Here is a 15,272-nt window from a genome sequence, read left to right as displayed (position 1 = left end):
GAATTTTGAATTTTTATTTTAAATATAATTTTAATTACACTTTATTATTATTATTATGTTTTTTTTTTTGAAGAAGAAGAAGAAAATATTTTTATTCAAATATTCATTCAAGAAGCAAAAATAATTTTACCCTAAAATAATTGAATAGGCTACATACATATGTATATCAAAAATAAACTCGATCTCTACTGTTTGAACATTTTTCCAAATTTTTTTAAGGATGAGAGTCTAACAGCTCATATGGAATCATAAACACTTCCCATAACCGATTGGCATACTCCTGAATAGCATTTTTTTTATAAATTATCGTGTGCAAAAAAACTATAAAATTGTTGAGAAGTCTCTACATAACAGTAACTGCCAGTTTCCAAAACAGTCCTTTCGAAGTAATCAGAGAAGGATCAAGAATTTTATGTTTTCCATTGGAAATCTCGGCAGCATTTTGTAAAATGGTTTGGGGTAGCCTTCATGCCCAACATCTAACATCAATAATAACAACCCAAGCTCGTATGTCATTTTTATCCAACATACATACATAATACATATGTAAGTCCCTCGTTAAGGTAAAACAGAAATAACTTTAGAATTCTTAGATTAGATGCCTCCTCATGTGCTTTCACAGCTTTTTTTTTAAACTACGACAGCATCTTTTTGTTTTTGCACACCGGCGGTAGCATCTAAATATATAGCAAATATAATAATATTTATTTTGCTACTCAATTATCATCAGTCTTAAATCAATTTAAAAATGGTTTTCTGAAGCAACATCATACCTGAAAAATCTAACCAAAAGCAAACAATTTCCAAGCGCGTAAAACCGACGGCAAATTTGCAACACCACTGACTCAACACATGCTCATACAGCAACTATGTATGTATATAAATTATGCAGTTTATTACATGTGTAGATATGCACATGCACACATACACGCTCTTGCGAGTATAACAAATAATACCGGTATTACGTCAAGCTGGTTAATAAGGTAATGACTTAGCTGCTCGAACATATGACACATAATTACACACATAAATAATTGCGCTGATAATATTACAATTTCACTAACTACATACATACATATGGGTGTAAATACATATGTACCGCTATATAAATAAATGCATAAGTGCAGCAATGTATTACTTTATAAAAAACTAGACCTGTGGGAAAAGAATTTACCACGCCAACCCCGCCACCAGCGACACACAGCGGAGTCGTAGTTAAATATTAAAAATTGATTTGCGATCACATGCGATGCAGCCACTACAACAACACAACATAATACACCCACAACAACATAAACAAGGTCGCTAAACAGCGTCAATACAAGTTGACAGCGGTCTAAAGTGGGAGAAAACGTCAACAAAAGCAGAGCGTTGACAGACGCTCTTGAAAACAATGTGAGAGCGAGTTGACCATAGTGGGCTATGCTCTTTTGTGAATAAAAGAGTAGAATTGCGCGCTCAAAATCTGGCTGTAACGACTGCTCTTAACTGGCTCGCTTTCAATTTATATTAAGCGAGCAGCTGCAAAAGCATTTCTCTTTATTTTATAAAAGCACAAATACTGAGTAACAGCTCTTTCAACAACGTCCAGAAAGCAGCAAAAAATCCGCTCTCAAAACACCTTGCTGAAATCGAAAAAAAAATTACAAACAAAATCACAACTCTTTGGCGCACAACACACACCAGCCATCCCTTTCTACTCACCAGCATTGTTGTTGTATTCGACGACAGCAGTTCATCACTTTCGCGCAATGCATTCGCTTCGCTTTGTCATGCGCTTGGCAAGCGCATACGGGGCTCCGCTACTCTCAGCGGGATGGCCCATAGGAAGTGCATCAAAATTCAATTAATGTGCACCGCCACCGTTGGCTCCGCACACTCGCATATCTACACTCACACACACACTCACTTATAAGCTACCATTCGGTGCTGTCAGCATCAGCGCTGCCGTGTATTATGTCCGAGTTTGATGAAATGTTATCCGTCAAGCTTGCAACACGCACAAGTGCAAGTGAGATGTCAATACGAAGTGGCAACTCGTACGAATGTCAGCCATTACCGTCACACTTGTTGGTCATTTAGAAATAAAAAGCAACAAAGCAATATTAGCAGACCACATAGTAGATTTGGTGTTGTATTTTATTTATTTCTAAACTTTTATTATGAGGCGGGGTGTAAAAGCGCTTTGCAAAAACCAGTATTTTCTTGAAAGCATTGAGCGCGTTATGAGCGTTAGCTTTGAGTGCAATTGTATGCGCATGAAATGAGTGAGTAGAATATTTGAGTGTTGCTCGAAATAGTTTGCTCCGTTGTTATTCGAAATAAATGGCGTTCGGTAGCCATAATTTCGCACACGTTTATGGTATTTAAGGCAATTTCGAAGTGCTGGTAGTTCTTTCAATATAAAATATAAAAATGTGAAGTGAAGTTATTATACTAAAGCAAGATAAAAGTGTAAAGTGATACAAATAAGAATGGAATCGTCTACGAACGAAATCCAAGACCTATTTACGAGTTTATAATTTATATTGAAAAAACAACCAGCGCAGCAAGTTCTGATCTTATCGATGTCACCTTTCGAACTTATTCTGCAAGGACCATTGCGCCTAATTATTGCGCACTCCTTCACTGTTCTAAAAGTAGCTAACGGTTCCTGCCTCTATTCTCTCAGTTTCTCTATTCCTGTTACTATGCTTATCTATAGTACCGTAATAATATATATGCCGCCAATACGTCGCCTACTTCAAACGATTAGCATTCTACAAAATATACATTCGCATGCGTACACTGACACACAAAATACAAGTACCTACTACCGCTCCGACAAATATTTAAAAACAAATTAATAAAAAATAATTTGAAAAAAATTTCGAAATTTAAATAAAAATTTTCAGAACTACCCTTTAATACAAAAGTATTTAAAATATCTATATAAAAAAAAATCTTAGAAACTGACATCTGAAATTAGTGGCAAAATTCGATTTTTTTATTCAACGTACATAGTTCCCTTCAAGGGTGAGATACTGATTATAACGACCCTACAAGTTTTCGATACCATTTTTGCAGTACTATTTGTTCTTTCCTTCAAAATAGACCTCAGTTTCGGCGAATCGACGTTTTCATTCGACAAAAATTTCTTCCCAGCGAGCATTCAATTGAGTTCTGAGGTCAGGAAAGAGTAATTGCGGACCAGATCTGGCGAATACAGTGGCTGTGGAAGCTAATCGAAGTCCAGTTCATGGATTTTTGCCATCGTTTTTACCGAATTGTGACACGGTGTATAGTCTTGGTGAAGCAGCACTTTCTTTTCCTCTTTTCCTTCAAATTGTTTGGTGATTTCGTCCTTCAAACGGTCAAATAACGCTTATAATAGTCGCTGTTTATAGACCTTTCTTTATCAAGGTAACAATAAAAATTATTCCATACACATCCCATTAAGACGCCATAACCTTGTCTGTGGACTGTTCCGTTTATTCAGGGCTTGGAGCAGTTTCATGATGTGTAGTCCACTCGGATGTCTGTCCATTGGACTTCGAAGTGAAAAGATGGAACCATCTTTCATCCATTGCCACATATCGACGCAAAAACATAGGTTTATTACGCTTGAACATCTCCAAACACTGCTCCGCATCATCAACTCGTTTTTGTTTATGGACAAAAGTGAGCTCAGACGGCATTCACTTGGCACAGAGCTTACTCACACCCAAATATTCGTGAATGATATACTTGTACATACATATGTATATGTATGTACATACATACATACATATGTATATGTATATGTATGTACATACATATATACATATGTACATGTTCAGTTGATATCTTTAGAGTAAGCGCTATCTTGAACAACTTATATTTACAATCATCCAAAATCATTTTGTGAACTTTTTTGATGTTTTTTTTTGTCGGTAACAACGTTTTCTGGGCATCCACTTCGTTCATTGTCTTCGGTACCATACTACCAATTTACAGAATTTATTAATTTCTGCTCGCTTTCCTTGATCTCGTTAATGATGTCTATGAAGACCTTCGAAAAATTATCTGGGTGGCGACAAGATTTGTACGCTTAAAATTATCCGGCATACAAAAGCAGTCGGTTTTTGGAAGCAATTTATACTTCACAATGAGATAACCGGGATAGGTAGGTTGCTATATATATTTCTGGCCTAATAATGTAAATAGGCATATTTATCAACGAAAATGGTTTTTTTTTTTTTTTTTTTATTTTTTTTTTTGTCGATTGCTGTTTTGTTTCGGGCTCATACGCATAGATCCATGATTCGTCACCTGTGACGATCTTATGAACGTCTTTTGAAGCACCGCGATCGTATTTTTCCAGCATTTCTTTACACCAATCCACACAAGCATTTTTTTGAGCGATTGTTAAATTGTGCGGCATCCAACGAGAACAAACCTTTTTTACGGCCAGGTGTTCATGCAATATCGAATGTATGCTGGTGGGAGAAATGCATAGGCATGCCTCTATCTGAAGGTATGTTACATGACGGTCTTGCATTATCAGTTCACGTACGGCATCGATGTTTTCTGGCACAACGGCTGTTTTTGGACGACCTTCACGGAATTCGTCTTTGAGCGAGCGTCGGCCACGATTGAATTCGTTGTACCAGTTTTTCACGGTGCTATAGGATGGTGCTTCATAGCCATACAAAGATTTTAGTTCATCGATGCACTCTTGTCGTGATAATCCACGTCGAAAGTTGTGAAAAATGATCGCACGAAAATGTTCACGAGTTAATTCCATTTTTTGGCCGAGATGAGTTTTTTAATTCCCTGTAAATAAAACAATTCACGATTAAATGACAAAACGTTCTGAGTGATGTTATACTAAAAAATGTCAAACTTTCCAATGGAAATGTCAGATTGCACCTGGCAACACTTAGTGTTGCCCTAGGCCAGAATATATGTATATAGCAGCCCTCGTATAACCTCTTAACACATTATTCAATTCAATAGAAAAAATTTCCTTTCCAAATCACTGTAATATTGTGGCTGTAGACTGGTCTTACCCCCAGAGATTAATACTGACGATTTTTCAATGGTTACGAACAGAACTAAGTACCTTATAAAAGGTGATGCATTTCGATGCTGCCTACTTTTTTAAGGAAAGACACAGAAACTTCAAATTTAATGTGGAATGTTTATTATCAATTGAAAAACCATTTGGCATTTATTTTCTGACTGATTTTCTGATAACTGGTGAATGAGACGCGTGATATTTTGCTTAAAGGCGTGAATAGAAGCGAGATTGTTCGCATAGACGTTAGACTTTACATAGCCCCACTGGAAAAAGTCTAACGGTGTGATATTACACGATCTTTGGTGGCCAATAAACCAGTCCAAAACGTGAACTTATTTACTCACCGGAGTGTCCTATCAATAAGTCAATTGATTGATGCGATACGTGGGAAGTAACAGCGTCTTATTGAAACCAAATGGTGCCGAGATCACGAGCTTCAATTTCAAGCATCAAATAGTCAGTTATCATGGCACGATAAGGGTCGCCATTGACAGTTACGTTGTCACTGGCAACATTTTTAAAGAAATATGGACCGAAATATCCACCGGCCCATAAACCGTAAAGTACCTCTACTTTTATCACTTGTTACATATTCAACTCGAGAGACTCTTACAAAGAAACTCAAATATGATTATTTTTTTTTTTTAAGTTAAAGTATCATAAAATCGTCAACTTATCTACTGAAAATTGATCCTGATAATTTTTTATTAATTTAGTTATTTATTTATCTTTTTTTAATTTAATTAAAAATTTTCTCAGTGTTCAAGCATTGCATCTCTTTCCTTTATAAACATACCCAGTAAATCCATTATAGAAATGTTTATACATACATACATATGTATATACTTGTAAATATTTGCAAACATTATTTTTTTTTTTAACTAAAAGCCGAAACAAGAATTTTTAAAAGGCACTCTTTCAGCCACATACCTAACTCAAAAAGTATACGATTTTAAGCAAAAGTTCATTATAAACTATTTAGTATTTACAAAAGCAAAAATATTTCGGAAAATATACATACATATATACCTAAAAAACAAATTAAACAACTCTCAGCATAAATAAAGTGAATTTTTTTTCAAAAATAATGCCTTTCGAAAATTTACTAATATATAAACAAAATGTAATAATGATGTATACGTAAAAATTAACATTTAACCTCATTTTAAGCAAATAAAAATTCAAATTTCGACTGAAAACACAATTTAATTGATGAACGATGTAAAAAAGGATAAAAGAAAATACAGTGGAGCTAAAGAAAATTAAATATGACAACGCAAAATTTAAGTAAAATAAAATAAAATAAAATAAAATAAATTTAAATAAAATTAATTCATGAAAAAAGTACAGAGAAAAAATTAAAAAAAATATTACCAGCAAGCTGAATGTAACGCACATTAGGGTGGCACAATTTTTATGCAAATTTAAAATTTTATAAACAAAATTGTTTGCATAAAAGTTAATTTTAAATCAACACATTTCTATATTGAATTAAAATATAAATTATTTAATTAAAATACTTGTATATATTTTTAAATTAAATAGTACCAAAATTTTTAGAAAATGTTGAATGAAAATTTAACCTTGAGAATATTTTTTGCAATTAATAAAGAAAAGCAAAATTTAAAGAGCGCATAAATACATTAGGGTGAAACTTATTTTTTTATAATTTAAATTTTTTAACCAAAAAGTTTTGTGAAAAAAAATGTTATTTTGAATTATATAAATTATATTAACTGTTTGTTGCAGCGATAATGATAAAATCGAGTATTTAAATATTTTGAATTTTTTAATTCATTTATATTTTTTTAATTTATTTTATTTAAAAGTATATTATTTACTTTCCACTTCCCCATTAATTTGAATTAGAAAAATATAGTTAATTATTTAAAGGAATATTTTGACTTAAAAAACCCGTATTTTCGATACAATTCCGAAAATTATTATTAAGGTTAGATTTTTTTATTGTGCTTTATTTTTGCTAACAATAAGTACTATCACCCTTTTTTGCAAAAAAAAAAAAATTCTATAAGATAATAACTGACAGTAGGACCGCCCTAATGTGTATACAACTCCATATAAAACATGTCAAAAGTATTTATAATAAAAAAATATAATTTAAAATAGAAATATACTCGGGCTATAACTGTAAATGCATCCATACAGACATTCATACATACATACATACAGACATATAAAAATGTATATATTTATGCCTCTCAAGATTATTGTGCCAAATAAACACTTTCTGTGTACATATAAAAATGGGCATAAATTTGTGACTAAGTGAGCATGTAAATACCAAGCGAATAATGCAACTAAAGCTGATAAAAAGATTTTATAAATTGTAGCACATAAAAATAAAAATTCAGTATATCAATACGAAGCTATAAGCTTAAGCTTAAGCATACTTGAATATGTACTTATACGTATTACATACGGTATATTACGAAGAATTGAAAATGCAATGAATACCAAAAACTTGCGGTACTTTAAATTTAGAAAAACTAAAAAATTATAAAAAATAATATTTAAAAAAATATTTGCAGAATATTACAAAAATATATTTAAAATAAATTATTAAGTTTTTATTTTCAGTTTTATTCATTAAACCAATATTTTTGCAAGAATATTTTCTTATTTTCTTTGAAAAAAAATTTTTTTTTTCATTACAAAACCATTGAAATTTTTGAAAAAAATAAAAAAAAATTATCATTTATTTACTTTTACTTTCATTCATAAAAAAAACATTTGAAAAAAATTTAAAAAATTAAAAAAAAATTTTAAAATATTAAAAAAAATTTTAATTATTAATTATTAATTTTTTTTTTCATTAAAAAAAATTTGTCAATTTTGAAAAAAATATATTAAAAAATTTAGAAAAAGATTTAAAAAGCAATATTAATTTTTTATTATTATTTTCAAATAAAAAACAATTGAAAGTTTTGAAAAAAATTTAAAAAAAATTATTAATTATTTACTTTCAATTTCATTCAAAAAAAAAAAAAATATTTGAAAAAAAATTTAAAAAATTAAAAAAAATTTAATTAATAATTATTTATTTTTTTTTCATTAAAAAAATTTTGAAAAAAAAATATATTACAAAAAGTTAAAAAAAAAAGATTTAAAAAACAATATTAACTTTTTAATATTATTTTCATTCTTTAAAAAAATATATGAAAAAAATTAAAAAGAAAAGATTTAAAAAAATTATTAATTTTTTATTATCATTAATTAAAAAAAAAATTTTGATAAAAAAATATTTGACAAAAAAAAATATTTGCAAAATGTACATATATGTACATATTTGCAATATAATAAAAATGAAATTTTTTAAAATTAATTAATAATTTGTATTATTTTTTCCCAAATTTAATTTCTGCAAGTACATGAAACAAACTAAGTAGCAATTGTACTTCTTTACTGTACTGTAGACAGTTACTCGAAGCAAAATCAAAAATAACAATACAAACAAAGCAACATATGTATACGCAAGATGATACCTAATCTATACCAACAATTAAAAATTTAAAATAAATTATAAAATATATTAAAAACTATACGAAAATGTTTAACACTAACACATATACACATAAACTAAGTATTTATAAACTTAATATAAAAATTTTAAAATTTTATGAATACATAATAGATGTATGTAAAACATAAATTAGAACCGTGTAGCAGGCAACTTAATGTGTATACTAACTAGTACTTAGTCATAATATAAGCGCACACATATACACACATACACTTATGCATATAAATAGCAACTTATTTAATTAAGCAACGCGTGTAAGTGTAAACAATTGCATAATTATTATTTTTGTGATATTATTTTTAAATAAACTTAAACTAAGTTAATTAATTAAATGCTATGTCTTTAATTATGCTTAAACTATTAATATTAATATGTTTACTATACAAATATATTTGTGTAAATAATTATGTAACATGCACGCAAGTGTATTTTAAAGCAGGCTGTTGCATTTGTGTGCGTGGATTATGCAACAGTCGATGTTTTAGTGTCCTGTAAGCGCTTTTCCAACGCAAATAAATTGTTTATGTATACACACACTATTATTAACTAAGTACTATATGTAAGCGTAAGTACATAAATATCAGATTATGAATCAATAAATTAAATTAAATAAAATGTCAAGCAACAAATAAAGTTGTGCATTTCAAAATATAAAAAGTTGCGTTTTTATTAAAATTTAAAACGAAATAAATTGGATGAAGAGGTAAGTAGTAGAGTGTGTTTCTTAGATGCTGGTCAATTGCCGAGACGAATAGCTGTCAAATCAGTTATCAAAATAAATAAAATGTATTTTATTATAGTCATATGGTTTTCAAAAGCAAATAACATGGATGTAATTTAATGGTATGGCCAAAAGTTTATTATAAAAATAAGGGTTGTTTACCAAAATGAGCGACTTAACATAACTAACCGCACAAAATGCTGTTAATCGGGTTAAATCGCATTATTTGCTCACCAAATGTCCTCTAATTAAGGTACAAAAAAGTTATTAATTATGGCTACATATATAGCGTTATTCATTGACTCTAACATAATGACCGTCTTTATTTTTGAAGAAAATGCCCATTAGACACACCAAACAGTGACTTTTTGAGGATGAAACGGTTCAACATCAATCCAACTGTGAAAATTTTCTATAATAACGTACCCATTCAATCAAAAGTGAGCTTCATCGCTGAACAAATTTTTATTGTGATAATCAGGATCTGTGACCATCTCGCTTTGGGCCCATTCCCCGAACGTGCATCGCATTTCTTTGGCTTCAATTCTTGCAGGAGATGGATTTTGTAAGCCCGCAAACCATGTTCCTTCTGCAAAATCTTCCAGAAAGTGGATGGAAAAGCTTCAATTCATACAATTCTTCAATTCAATAAAATCCAAGATATGGAAAATAGTTTTATAAGGTGATTTTCTGGTCCGAATGGAATTGCACAGCGATAGAGACAATAGTTATTTCTAGGGAAACGGTCAAAATTCTAAAATCAAAATTCTGAAGTCAAAATTCCGGAATCAAAATTCTGGGTCGAATTCCTTTGCTTTTTTGGCTGCATTTCAAAATAGAATTAAGGCAAAGTTATCTTATATTTAACATAAACAAAACATAATCCAAAATGCTTACCTTATTTAGCAAAATTCAACATGTTTATAAGATTCGTATTAACAAATAAAGACCAAATAGGGTTCCATATTGTGTGACAATGTTTTTAACCTTATTTTTTCGTTCCAAATACATGTACGTTTAAAATGATAACAGTTATATTTTCCATCAACAAAAATATTTAGCACGTTTTTATTAATGAAATTGCAGTAACACATTGGTTTCATATGTATAATGTATATGTAGGTACATAGTAAAGTAAATCATTATGGTAGTACAAAAAAGTAAATGAAGAACAACAAACAAAGCAATAACAATCAAAAAATTGTAAAAAACTACTTACTAGGCAATAAAACATATGATTACAGAATGGCAAAATTACGCTGGCAGAATTTTGCATCAGAATTTTGCAATTTAGAATTTCGTTATCCAGAATTTTGAATTCCAGAATATTGACTTCCATAACTTTGATTCCCGGTGTTCCGACTTCCGGAATTATGAATGCAGAATTTCCAAAAAAGCAGAATTTTGACCCCAACCCCAGATGTCCACCTACTAACTTCGGAAAATATTTGTAATTTTTTGAGGATTTGAAAACAATTTCAAATTCTTATCATTTTATTTACAGTGCGGGTTTTTATGGAACCCTCCGGCTTCTTACAATACGAATCTTAAAAGTAGAAGTTTTGCTAAATAAGGTAAGCTTGGGTAAGAGAGACATCTGCCTCCAAAATATCATCTTCAAACTATTGCAAGAACGGAATCGTCAATATAAATTATTTGTTGAGACCAACAGATTTTTAAATGGTACCAAAGCTAAATTTATAAGTAGTTAATTGTTAATGAGATTAAGATACATATGATTAATGATGCCAGAATACATACTTCGTATCCGTGAGATATCTCCTTCCCTTTTTTACTAACAACTAAACAAGCAGAATTCTGTATATGTAGTATGAACTATCAATTTTCCTGGCTAAAGAAGAAACAACTAAGTATTTTTTATAAATAAAAACTTGGAAAGACCTTTTAGAAAATCCACAAAACAAGAGTGGCACGAAGTTCGCCTCAGCATCTACTAGGTTTTACAAGCCATCAATGAAATATTTTCTACTGAAAGCTGAAACAAAAAATTATGGTTATAAAATCGCGATATGCTGATGTAGCTATGATATCTTCTTCTTCTTAATTGGCGTAGACACCGCTTACGCGATTATAGCCGAGTTAACAACAGCGCGCCAGTCATTTCTTCTTTTCGCTACGTGGCGCCAATTGGATATTCCAAGCGTAGCCAGGTCCTTCTCCACTTGGTCCTTCCAACGGAGTGGAGGTCTTCCTCTTCCTCTGCTTCCCCCCCCGGCGATTACTGTTTTCATCCGTCGGACCTAGCCAGCGTAGCCGCTGTCTTTTAATTCGCTGAATTATGTCAATGTCGTCGTATATCTCGTACAGCTCATCGTTCCATCGAATGCGATATTCGCCGTGGCCAATGCGCAAAGGACCATAAAGTGGAGGATGGAGTCATGTGTAGAAGTTCACGAAAGTGAGGAAAGTTCTCTGATCGCCATTCACTTGGGAGTGACCAGAAACGATTCTTTTACACATGGCTCAAGGAGCTCACTACTTCCGGTATTAGACCAAGTATGCTCTGGGTAGCCTAAAAACATCCGTTCGAAGGCGAGCTAAAGTGAGAAGGCGAAACATCCCCTCACAGGGTTGTGCGCTGGGCTTGGGACCCGCCACGTAAAAAACAATACCAATGAAAACGTTGAAACAGCCCACGGATGAGAGAGTTGACGTGGACCATGGCTATGATATAAAAAGGTAAAATGCTGATTATATTAAAATAAGAGCTATTTAACTGATTATTTTAGACAATCATTATGCTCTCGCAATATTTTGGAACATAGCAAAATGTATTATTTTGTTCTCAGCCGTTATTTATAACACTTGAAATCATATACATATGTATTTTATGGGTGCACAAAATATCATGGTGTCAAAATGAGTTCAAAGAAGTTCGATTTATCAGAATGAACACACTAGAGTTGTCAGATATTTGGTAAGTGTTTAACCAATTTCAACAAATTAAGACACAGAACTGTTATTTGGTACAGAGCATAATTATATGAAAGTTTAAAGTTTAATAAGTTTAAAGCACATATGTATCTCACAAACCATTAAAGCTATATCATTTAAACTTGCTTAGGACAAATGTTTTGCCTCAGACAGTGTGAAAATGGGTGGAAGTATTTTCACTTCTCAAATAAAGTTTATGTTGTAAGCTAGTAAAACTGTTATAATCCTATAAAGAATTATATCAGAAGCACACATTTTTAGAGTTAGTTAGTATTTGAGGAACTGTTTAACCAATTTCAACAAAATTTGGTACTTTTGTACGTTATATTTGTATTATTATGTTGCAGTGTGAAAACACGCTATATTTTCAAGTCACCAGATTCCGAAACTGTGCACCTTAGTACCTAAGACTGACTTTTAACCGGAAAGGTTGATAAAACTGTGAGGCACCTCAATGAAAGTGAAATATCATCTTTTTCTGGTAGATCCTCCACTGTAGCAACAGAATTTATTGTCGATAGAATGATCTATGATCGAGCAGAAATGAAAAAACTCGGTTTTTGATCAGATGAAAAAGTTAGTAAGTCATTGTATAAAAAAATACATTGTGACAAAAAAGTATCCGCAAATTATAAAATATTTAAATATTTAATTATTCATCAATATTTATTTTGTCGCCTTCAAAGTAATCCCCACCAGATGTAATACACTTACGGCAACGATTTTTCGAGTCCTCGAAACACTTTTCATAAGCACTTTTGGGATGGTCTCAGCTCCTTCAGCGAATTAAGTTTTATCTCTTCGATCGGAAAACGGGTTCCACGGAGCGGCAATTTTAAAATTTCAAATCTGGTGAATACAGATGGTATTCATTGCATTTTTGGCTTTATTTCGGCCACAATCGTACTCTTTTTGAAAAAAATCAACTTCATCGAGATGAGTAGAACAAGAACGCGTTTCATACCCAAAATCGGTGGAATGGTCTCACGAAAGAAGTCGAGCTTTCTTGACATCTCTCTAACACTTGCCTGATTTTCAAACACCTTATCCTTCATTTTTTTAATATACTATATTCGTAAGTAGCAATGTATAAAGATTTTTATCTTGATTTTGTTCCATCAGTTTAATTAACTACTAAATGCTATAGTGTTCCGATCCAAACAAATTATTCGAAGATTGTAGCGTTGTGCAAAATTTCGTGAAGATACCTTATCAAATAAATTTTTTTTTTTTTATACAAGCACTTGAGTTTGATCGGACTGTTTAGATGGCAGCTACATCCTATGGTGATCCAATATTGGATGCTCCGATAAATGAGCAGCTTCTTGGAGAAAATAAATATGTGACAATTTCCTGATTAACACGTCAAAAACTGAGAAACAAGTTCGCGAGTATATAGACAGAGAGACAGACCACGCGAAATTATTATTTATATATACCATATATACTGCGGGCAAAAAGTAGTAAATTTCACGCGAAAACCCATTCGTTGAAAATCGTCTATTAACTGTCGGAGATCTTACTAGCAGCATTAGAATATCGGAAGGATCAGTGAAAACCATTTTGAGAGATTATTTGAGCCTAAGAAAAGTGAAAGCACAATTGGCTTCAAAATCACTAAATTTTTTCGAAATATAACGTCTCGTTCGACAATGCTTTCCGACTACCAGGATATTATATTATTACTGGCGCTGAGTCCGAATAACGTGGCAAAGGTGAAACAAGCTTTAACGTAGTTGTCAGGTCAAAAATCAAGTTTATGTTGACAGTTTTCTTCGATTATTGAGGTATGGTACACTCCGAATTCCTTCCGACCGGCCAAACTGTCAACAAGGAATATTATTTGAGTGTTATGCGTCGTTTGCGCGAAGCTATTCGTAAAAAGAGGCTGGAATTATGGGCTGACAATTCTTGGCTTTTGCACCACAATAATGCACCATCGCATACCTTACTGATTCTTCGAGAGTTTTTGCCAAATTATCAACCAATATCGTGTCGCAACCACCATATTCGCCTGATTTAGCTCTGTCTGACTTCTGGCTATTCAGCAAACTCAAACTACAGCTCCGAGTAAACCGTTCTTAGTCAATTGAAGACATTAAACGTGAAGCGCTAAGCGCATTCAAGGCTATTCCGAAAATTGACTTTAACTGTTTCGAGGATTGGAAAAAACGTTTGCAAAAGTGCATTGGGGCCAAGGGGAATTACTTTAAGGAGTGACACAGATTTTGACGAATAAATTAAGAGTTTTAAAATAATGAACAGAACCTTACTATTGTTGGTTCATAGTTGTAGATATAACCTAATCTAACCTATAGTAGTACCATACATATACTTTATAGGGCTTTGGACGTTTCCAGTTGGGTGTTATTAACTTCGTGGCATACCCTGTTTAGTGTATAATTATATAATTGATTAAAAATGGCGGCAGATTAAGGTAGTAGTCTGGTAACTTATGCCTATTTTTATGACTTCTTTGTGGAGTGGTTTTTTATAGGAAAATAAAAATTAATTATCTTGAATATTTACATTATTGAAAATATGAAAAAAAAAAATTACTTTATTACTATTATTATTGTCACTCGAAGTTGGAACCTCAAAAAAAATGCACGTGGGTGGCCCGGTTGATTTTGGCTCTTGATGTTATCTGAAATCAAATATTCTTGATTATTCTTAATCTATAGATATGTCATTCTGGTCGGAACTACTGAAGTTAAATTTCAAGGGTAAATAACAAAATGGCGGACTTTGAAAAAAAAGTCCTTTTATTTTAGCAAAGAAAGGGTTGTAAAATAAAAAGTTAGGGGTGAAAAAATTCTCGTTAGTACCGACGAGAACTATAAGTGTGTAGAATAGCTTGTAAAAGTTTGGCTCGGGCTGACCAGAAAAACAATTTTTTGAGAAAAACGCGTTTAAATTAAACAACCTTAAAAGTTGGACTTCGAGGTGCTCAAGGGAACTCCTTATAACTGGCGAAATATTTCGAATTTCTGTCTGAAATTTTCACAGTATAT

Source organism: Bactrocera neohumeralis, chromosome 3 (assembly GCF_024586455.1).
Source record: "Bactrocera neohumeralis isolate Rockhampton chromosome 3, APGP_CSIRO_Bneo_wtdbg2-racon-allhic-juicebox.fasta_v2, whole genome shotgun sequence".
NCBI classification, from domain to species: Eukaryota; Metazoa; Arthropoda; class Insecta; order Diptera; family Tephritidae; genus Bactrocera; species Bactrocera neohumeralis.
Note: the sequence above shows the minus strand (reverse complement) of the source record.